This window comes from Dipteris shenzhenensis, chromosome 20 (genome assembly GCF_047967505.1).
Source record: "Dipteris shenzhenensis isolate YYH24624 ecotype China chromosome 20, Dip_SZ_1.0, whole genome shotgun sequence".
Classification (NCBI taxonomy): domain Eukaryota; kingdom Viridiplantae; phylum Streptophyta; class Polypodiopsida; order Gleicheniales; family Dipteridaceae; genus Dipteris; species Dipteris shenzhenensis.
In genome coordinates this window covers 50,203,716-50,213,562 of record NC_141615.1, presented here as the reverse complement: position 1 = coordinate 50,213,562, position 9,847 = coordinate 50,203,716, and positions in this window count along the sequence as shown.

The window sequence follows — 9,847 nt, the reverse complement described above, 5'->3', positions numbered from 1 at the left end:
CCAGTGATGAAATCGGCTTCATGGGCTTGCTCTTATATAGCCACTAGTCGTAGTTAGTTAGGCTCAATTGGGTGACCCGCCCAGTCCGCCCAAAACGGTCGACTGGGAGTCGGTCCTGAAATAGGCCACTGGCCACACGATAGAACCAACGTGCAAAATAGAGCAACTGAGCTATGGTCGCCGTTCGGCCCACAGCCATCCAGGATCATCTGGGACTCCAAACGAGCCCCGCAACCTGAGAGTGGGCTACCTTGGCAAAAGCTCCATCTACCCTCAATGCAGTCAGTCATGGGATGCCTTCTCACACTTGTATGTAGCCTAGTTGGTGGTGTGCCAACTCTATCTGAAGCCGTCCAGCCATCAGGCCACACATGGCCCCCATCTGGTGTCCAAACCAGGACCTACCAGATAACCGAGCTACTCAAATGCCTTCTCCTCATATGGGGGGCTTACAAGTAGAGTTAGCTAGTTCTTGCATAGTTACATGAGAGTGGAGCATTGATATCTAACAATCTACTCTACCAATCACATAATTTCTCTCCATACCACTCTTCTCACATCATTCTAGTACTCTATGGCACCACATTTCTCAACACACCCCCCTTTTTATTAAGCTACTTTACACTTACACTTATAATGACATTCCAAAAGGCTGGGCGATAGTGGGATCCCCACCTTGTTTTAAAAAAAACTAGAGTAAAGAAGTCACAATATGGCCAATGTGTTTATTAAAAGATTTTTAATTCAATAGAAGATTTTTAATTCAATTCCTAAAAGACAAGTTTTTCAAAGGAAACTCTTGAACGAGAGAGAGAAAGAGAGAGAGGAGAGAGAGAGAGAGAGAGAGAGAGAGAGAGAGAGAGAGAGGGAGAGAGAGAGAGAGAGAGAGAGAGAGAGAGAGGGAGAGGGAGGGAGGGAGGGAGAGAGAGAGAGAGAGAGAGAGAGAGAGAGAGAGAGAGAGAGAGAGAGAGAGAGAGAGAGAGAGAGAGAATATTATTATCATTAGAGAGGGGACGACATGATATTGGCTTTTCCATTTGATTAAACTTTGTAATTTTATTTGAGAAGTATTAAAATGAAATGATTCTATAATTTCTATCTATATTTTCTTTCCATGAGGTGCCACATGGCATTACAAGGGCAATGCCTCCCTAGGGCATGCCTTGCCCACCATGCTTTGTGCTTATCGTATATATGTTGCTTTAATTTCAAATTTTGAGTCAGGGTTATAACTGTAATGCCCTTCCAAGGGTGCACCACCCAAAAATCTTCAAGCTTAGGTCTATCTCAATTGTGTATGAGATTTTTTCCTCTAGGGTGATCGTCCTCTCTAAGAAGATATTCACTCTTCCTCTTAATCAAAGCAAGAGGTAGATTTTATTCCTTCTTGATTTATAAATAGCTAATGTGTACCCATCTTCCAATTGCTTCTATACTTCCTTGTTTTTAAATGTGTCACATGGTAGTCAATGGTAGTACCATGTGGAACCTCATCATTGCATGTATTGCCACCCTTGCTTTGGGTTTGAAGGCACTCATCTCATCTCAACCTCTCCAATAGGCGCCTCATGATGTTGCCAATGATTTTGGGAAGATGAGACCTACTAGGTGATAGTCTTGCCAAGATGCCAGACATCTTGACACACTCCTTTTACACCACAGTTTTATTTTGGACATTTATGTCATACAGGCAAGAGTGCTTCAAAAGCAGAGAAAAGTTTGTGGGAGACAAAAAATGAGAAGCCGATTGGTTACATGGGACATGCTCTCGGTCCTGAATTTTTTCATTATCTTGATGTGAAGGCGTCAACAGCAGAGAATTGGCATACTTCCACAATATGAATTATTATTTTTACCCCCCGTGAAATCTCCCCTTTACACTCTTTTTTAAATCACCCCACACACCAAGCACACTAATCCTCCCATACCTCCACTAATCCATTCTCAACCCATGCACTCATTCGCTCCTTAGTCCACTTGTGACTTAAACGTTTTTTAAATTATCTAAGAATCCATATGGTTGTCTATATTTCTAGGTAAAGCGATAATAAGCCGGGGAAAATAGGCATTACCTGTCAACTTTTTTTCTTGTTTTTTCCTTTTTGATAAAATAAAATCTCGAGATTTTATTAATAAAGTGTGGTGAGGTTCACCCTACCAACATTGTAAAAACATTAAAATGCTAGATTAAAGCTAAGGTCAAAAACCTCTCCCACTCACCAAAAAGGATGCCATGTGAATTCCATTACTAATTTGCTCATTATTATCTAGGTATGATCTCCACCCCTTAACCATAAAGTCTCTTCTCCCCATAGATGAATTGGTTATATGTTAATGGATAAATGATAAAAATTCCCACAAAGATAAAATTTATGAAAAAGCCCTACCACTTTCTCTATCAATTATCAAGAGAGAGTCTTTTGGAATACATAGTGTTGGAGGGCCAATCCTCACTTGAGTAGCCATAAAATGGAACTGACAAGAACACCTTAGAAAAGGTAAGTTAGATAGGAACTCGAAAGTGGTCCATAGAGTAAATCCAAAGATGCTTCCATGAAATTTGACCCCTATTATGTAGGGATATAGTTCTTCTAGGATTAATCTAAGCCAAGGGTTTATTACCATTTAGGCTCACCATGTTTGAGCATTATGTCAAATCCTCATAACTACCATCATGCTTAAGACCCCTACTTTTTTTCAGACTAGCTTAGGAGAGAGGGTTTCCCAACATCTCAAGGTCCAAACCCAACATCTTAAAACGGAATGTAAATAGCAACTTTTCTCTCTAACCAAGACTTTTCCCAACTTTAGTAGTGATACCCTTTGTTGATAAAACACATTAGACATTCAATCCATGGGAGAATTAAAGAAGAAAACTATAGGAAAGCACCTGAAACCATGAATCAATGACTAAGTTCTTTAATTGGGAGACCCAAACCACCCTTGTGGTACAGAGGAACTACAATAGCATGCCATGGCATAAATGAACCTTTGGGAGTCATCACCCTTACCCCATGGGAAGTCCCCGTAACGCATGTTTGAGCTTGCTCCAATTACACCAAATAGGGACTTGTACGTATTTAATTGTTCATTCAGTGAATGATCATTTCTACTAAGATTTCATAATCTCTGCATTAGTGTTAGAGGAGATGGAAAAGAATGACAATTTTGGAGTTTCATTTTATTCCAACATTCTAGACCTCCAAGGCTTCAATTGCTTTTGGAACTTCATAATCACCAATAAAATCTCTACTTCAAGGAAATAGTAGCCCCCATAGGACACGCAAGATGCTGCAAAGTAGTGCCTCATTTAAGTGAAAACCACACACATCGGGCCAACACACACATCGGGCCAACGTGGAGTCCACCCGAAAGAAAAATGCCTTAGAGAGATTACACATAAATCTCGGCAAAACTTATAGTCTCGAGTCTTTAGTCTTTCTAGGCTTCTTATTTCATGTCGGCAAAACTAAACTTATAGTCTCGAGTCTTTAGTCTTTCTAGGCTTCTTATTTTTAACAAAATCCTGATGCTGTACAGAACTTATGGAGTCTTTCACGACTAGGAGTAGCTGATCTACTTTATCGTTATTGTCATTGGCGGTCCCGAGCCGGAAGGTACAAAGCTGAGAAGCTCTCGTTAATTGGGACCTTCTTTATGAATCTGTACCACCCACTGGTTTGGCTCTGGGCCTCTGAGTGCACGAGCATTCAATGAAGATCGCTTCCTAGCGTCCGTAGGATGTTGTCCCTTCCAGATTCCTGATGAATCCTGAGCAAAGCCTAGTCATTTATCCGAGAGCTGCGCAATGCCTTCCAACTTCCAAGTTTCAAGCTCAAGTTCCAACTTCGAGTGGCTAGCTAGCCAGGAGGCCGGGTGGCGCCTCGCTGGTGGATTGGCCCTTGAATGAACGTAGTACAAAACGTAGAAGCAAACAAGGAACAAGACAACATTGGCTAAATAAACTCTACACTCTGCAATCTGCTCACATGATCAGAAGGGGCCCGGGGATCTAGGATTTGCAGAGGACTTGCAGAGTCCAGACGATCCACACTACCTAGTGCGCTGAAAAGGAGCAAGTCCTGAGTGTCGGATGTCCTGTTATTAATGCCAGGACATCGTAACAGGACAAAGGGTCTTGGGCGCTATTCGGTGGACACTAATGAGGCTGGATTTCTAAGCCTTAAGGGGAGCTTCTTTTACCTTTAGACAGAATCGAGGCTAACGCACAATTGGATTCTCCAGGCCAAGCCTGTTTCCCTCTCGAGATAGTTGTTGGTCCTTCACATCTTGGGCACGGTGCATCCAAGTTAACTTATACTCCCTCTGAAAAGGAAGTAAACGTGTTGGTAATTTTTTGGTACTTGAATCTTTCACTACGTTATTCTTCCACTATCCACTCTTTGCACGTAAGATTTGAGTTATGTGGTCTATACGTTTGTTCCCAACATTCTTTTGATATGGTTGTTACCAAGGGATAAATGAGCTCAACAAGGCCTAAAAAGGACCGGATAGTGTTGAGATGTGGTCATTTTCCTTATTGTAGAGGAAAATCCAAAAAAGAACTTTAGTAGTTAAGAGGAGCTTTATAAAAAATGAGATCTATGAGTTTTGAAGACCAAGATACAAAAAAATTCAACAATGTTCATCTCATTTACATCCATCAATAATCTTGATTTACCTTATTGTCCTCCAAGGTGCAATGTTGCATGCCATGTCATGCAACTAATATGGAAGATGGTATTGTCACATTAAAAGCCAAAACAATTATTCCTATAGGGAGAGAGGTTGGGTGGTTTCCGCATCACACTTTATGTCCATTAAATGATTACTAGACTATACTTGTAAATTCTTGTGGATACTTGGATGTCCTTGATAATCATTGCTTGTATTACGCTTGAGCAATGATCTTCATACCCACAAGCTCATTATTATAAGTGCCCTCAATTGCACGCGTTTCAATGATTAATTTAAATAATCTTGTTACAAATCTTTCAATTTACAAGTTTTTTTAAGAAAAAAATTTAATAGTGCCGCCTTTTATTAAGGAGGGGTGTCAGACCCAAAATGACCAATACAAAATGTGGCCAAGAGGTGGGTATGAAAATAGGGTAGAGTTAAATCAAACAAGAGATGATATCTTGGAGTGCACTGCCAATCACACTATTAGCCTATGCTAAGAAGCTTATCATTAACACTTCAAAATAGGGTAGAGTTAAATCAAACAAGAGATGATATCTTGGAGTGCACTGCCAATCACACTATTAGCCTAGCTCAGCACCTTGGCAAGGTCAAACAACCATACTTTCATGGAACTAAAGATCAACTTTTCACTTAACCCGACTGTCAGGCCTTCTCTTAAACCCCGACACTCGCACAACTTTTTCACCAATGAGCCAAATACCTCTAGTAGCTGAGCAACGCTAAAGCAAATGCTAAACTATCTCAATCGACCTCCCACAAAAATGACAAAAGCGAGATACCTATACATTTTTTTTCCAACTTGGCTCGGATACATAACCATTGATGCATGACTTTCCATAGATAAAAGTCTATCTTTCCTACCCTACATCCCTTCCAAATCTCCCTAAACCTTCTTCTCCACTGACCCAAGGATCTGCATAGTCCCCAACATTTATTCAGATCACAAGAAGACAGGCGGCTCTCATGTAGAGCTATCTATAAATGCATCTCACTGAGGTCTTTGTAATTTGTGTCTTACCAATAGACCATTGTTTAATTCGCTTACTTTTTGATAGACAAGTATTAGTTTGCCACTAATCCAAAAGCCTTTGGAGAATATGACGAAGGCATGCCATCTCCCTTGCACTAAGGGAAAAGTTGCAGCTAATATCCCCTATAGGCCTCCAAGAACGTCTATGTATATACCAAATCTTCTCCAAATATTTTAACCCTTTTTTGAACAAACTATGAGCACACTTGAGGTTAAGGAGCACCCCTCAAATAGCACCGATTTACTCCACTAGACAGATTCACCCAAACTGGCATCACCCTTGAGCCCACCAAAACCTCTCTAAGAGCAAATATCACCACCTCTAACATAGAAATCAAGTCAAAGCCTTTAACTTGAAAATGGAAATCTAAAAACATCCTTTCATACCAACACAATCCCAAACTTGGACCCCAGGGCTCCTAGAATTCTCCATAACTAGCATACTAGTTCCACCCAAGGCAAGTCAGCAGCAGTAGATAGCTTTAGAAGCCATTTACCTAGTATTAGATAAATGTGCAAGTAATGGATGCATTCTTGGGATACCAAGACCCCCTTGCTGCTTTGGGAGATTCAATGGATCTTAGGGAATGTAATGCATATGCCTACCTCCTTCTTCAGCCCAAAGGAATGCCCTAAAACACCTTTCTATCTCTTGCCAATGTGACTTATTAAAGTGCCACACAATAGCCATATAAGTCATCGTAGGAGCCAAGACAGGCTCAGCTATGAAATCCCTTACATTCCATCCAAGCCTAAACCATGCCAAGAGTTTAAATTTCTCTTAATTTTGTCCTTAAACCAATTAAATTTTTTTCACAAAGATAGCCCAAGACCCAGGGGTGCTCCCAAATACCTTACAACCTCACCATGAGGAATCCACTAAACCTGCATAGAACTAGCCTAACCAAGGGGAGGATCAAGAGATGTCCTTAATTCATTGGATTTATTCCATGTATGAATCAAACCAGGTGCTTCACAGAAACAAGAGATGATATTCTTGAAGACTTAAAAACATTGCATGTCCTCATTATAAAACACCCTCAGAATGCCATCAAGTCATGTACAAACATCTAGGGAATGAGTTGATTTTCAGAGGAAAGACACCACCTCTTAGGTCTCTCTATCTCTGGCCTACTTAAGACTATGAATTAGTGGAACAGAACAAATTTCAAATAAGAGAGGTGCAACAGGGCAACCCTGGCGAATGGAATGGGTTTAATTGAAACATCCCACAATCCCACCATTGAGGCACAAGGTGACAGACACATTGCCGAATAGAGAAGCCACCTTTTTTATGAAGGCATTACCAAATCCCAACTTGTCCATAACCTCCAAGATGAAATCCCACCATGCATGGTCATATGCTTTGTCCAAATCAAATCCAAACAAATTACATTTTTGCCTAGAAGCACAACGTAAAGTGGCATTAACATTCAAGATATTCTCAAAGATATCTTGGCTTTTAACAAAACTAGTCGGTTTTGTGCCAAAGCTTTAGCTACAACTGTATATGAGTTTTTAACATGGTAATGGGCCACAGTCATTCACATGAAGCCTATTTAGATGCTTGGGGAATATCTTGATCACACCCATGTTAACATCCAAAGAAAGAGATCCTTTATCAATTGTATAGCATTAGCCAGTACTAATTCAAATTTACCCAAAAGATCCAAGAAGTGAACATAAATTCAACCGTCAAACCACCAGAACCAGGAGCCTTGTCCTTTTTCGATTTACTTAGAGCCTCCCATAACTCATTCAAGGTGAAGGGCATTCCCAACCTCTTCTTCTAAGATTCAGAAACCTTGGCATTAATCCCCACAAGCATACTAGATACTGCACCTTTCCACTCAACATCTTGCACCACCGGTGCTCCCGCTCCCACCAAGCTCCTTAAATGGGCTTTGAGAATGTCAAAAATGTACCAATATTTGGTTTCCACATTACCATCAAGCCTCATGATTCTACAATTGATTCACATTATTTCTTCCTTTTGGTAGCTTTGAAAAGAACTTAGTGGGACAATCTCCCAATTCTAACCATGTCTACCTACTATAAATAATGGCTAAGCCAGCATCCTCAAGTTTGCTATCTATTCTTGCTCAATTTCAGTTAGTAAAGTAGCCACACATGGATCATTGGGAATCAAAATCACTTCCTGCCTTAACAACCCTCTAATAGCAGTGAGGTATTCCCTCTTCCATTTAGTGACCTTATCTTTCTTTTTCCACATGATGGCTTCATGCACAATCGCGTTGATCATTGCATCCTATCTTTCACAAGGATCTTCAAGTATACCGACTTTTTAACAGAAGCTTAGAAAAAAATTTGTGGGGCAGGATGGGGCTTGTTTCTGTCCCATCTTGCCCCATAGAATTTTCCCCCCCATTAAAGTCATGATTAAATGTTACAAATGCGAAGGTGTACATTACAATTTTGCAAAGAAGGTCTACAAAGAAATGGCAAATATGCTGAATCAATGTGCTAAAAAATGGTAAATCAATCGAAGAAATGTGCTACAAAAGGGCAAAAGTGCTGAAATACTGAATGACTAAATGTCCTATCCTACTATTTCTCCTCCTCGTCCTCCTCTCCCTCCTCACCCTCGATCTCTCTGCATGTGCCCTCCTCACCCTCGGTCTCTCTACGTGCGCCCGATCCCTCACCCTCCTCTTCTGCAAGCCCAACCATTTCTTCTTCAGAGTCTCTCTATCCGGATATCTAGATGGGTCGAATGTGCCTCCCTAAGAATGAAACAAGTTAGAAAAACTAAAAGCGTCGATTGTAAGATAATGGTGATAGTCAAACGATAACTAAGAGGAATAAGGTATACTCACATGATGCGCCGCTACCCTTTCCCAATCGATGTGGACTCTTTCTTTCTCCTTCTCCTTAAACCATTTCTTGGCTCCAATTTTAAATGCCCTTCTATACTCCTCGTTGTCTAGAGGCCTTCCAATCATGGATTCCTGTGGAACCAAATTCAATTAGTCAGATATGAATGACAAGACATTTGAACGATTGAACATATTAGAAATTCAGTGTAGAAGATAAATATATACTTACCACTCATGCCTCGTTGTCGACTCTACCACTGCTCCCGAGGTGCGAAGGACATATGGTGTCCAGGCGTATCCTCATTGCCCTCTATTGAGGCTCAAATGCATCTGGATTCTCCTTGTAATCCTTCTTCACTCTCTACCAATCCTTCGGGTCCGCCCACCCTAGCTTGTGCTTACCATCCTTAACAGCATCCCTTAATTCATATCTACGAGACTTAAGGAGCTCCCCCATGCATGTAAGCATGGCATTTCAATCAAACTCATACCCTTTAGGATTTGGAAAAGTTCTCTTGAGGGCATCTACGATGGCCTTCTTGGCTTTATTGTCTTGTTGGTTCCAAAGGTTTGAATATATTATTGGGGAAGTGGGTGCTCACCAACCTCCTCATGTATCTTGTGACCGCCTTCCTGTCATTGTCTTGTATAACCTCCCCAAGTTGTTCACTCTGTAGGATAAGTCCTTGGGCAAAACAAAGTCCGAAGGATTCGTGGTGGATGGAGTAGCAGAGCTAGAGCGACTTGGAGCGAGGGGTGGAGCGAGCGCTTAAGGAGCGAGGAGTAAGGGAGCGAGTGGTATTTGGGGTGTTGTGGCCTATGAGTGGAGAAGGCAAGGGACCTGACTGGTACTACATCTCATGATATAGGCGAGACCTAGAGGGATGGGAGTGTGAAGAATCGGCTACATCTCTCGTGCCACCACAGCAGCCTCGATCCTTACTACTCTTTCTAGACTTGCGATGGGTATGCCCAAGTGATGACCCCTCAAAAGGGGCTATAGGGGACAGCTGTCTGACAAGTAGATTCAGCCATCAATGTCCTTGATCTACCCTTGAGAGGGTGTAGGAGAGGGAATAACTGAGATCCTCTGGGACAGGAGAGAGAAGAATCTCATTGCCTCAACATTGCTCATGGATGCAACAAATGCATTGGGACTCTCGACGAAGCCATGGGCTGCTAGCAAAGGAGTTCCCCAAGAGGTAGTCCCCTGAGGAGTTGGCTCGTGGGGAGTCCACCCAAGGGTAGTCATAGGGGTAGGCCCCTAAGGAGTCGG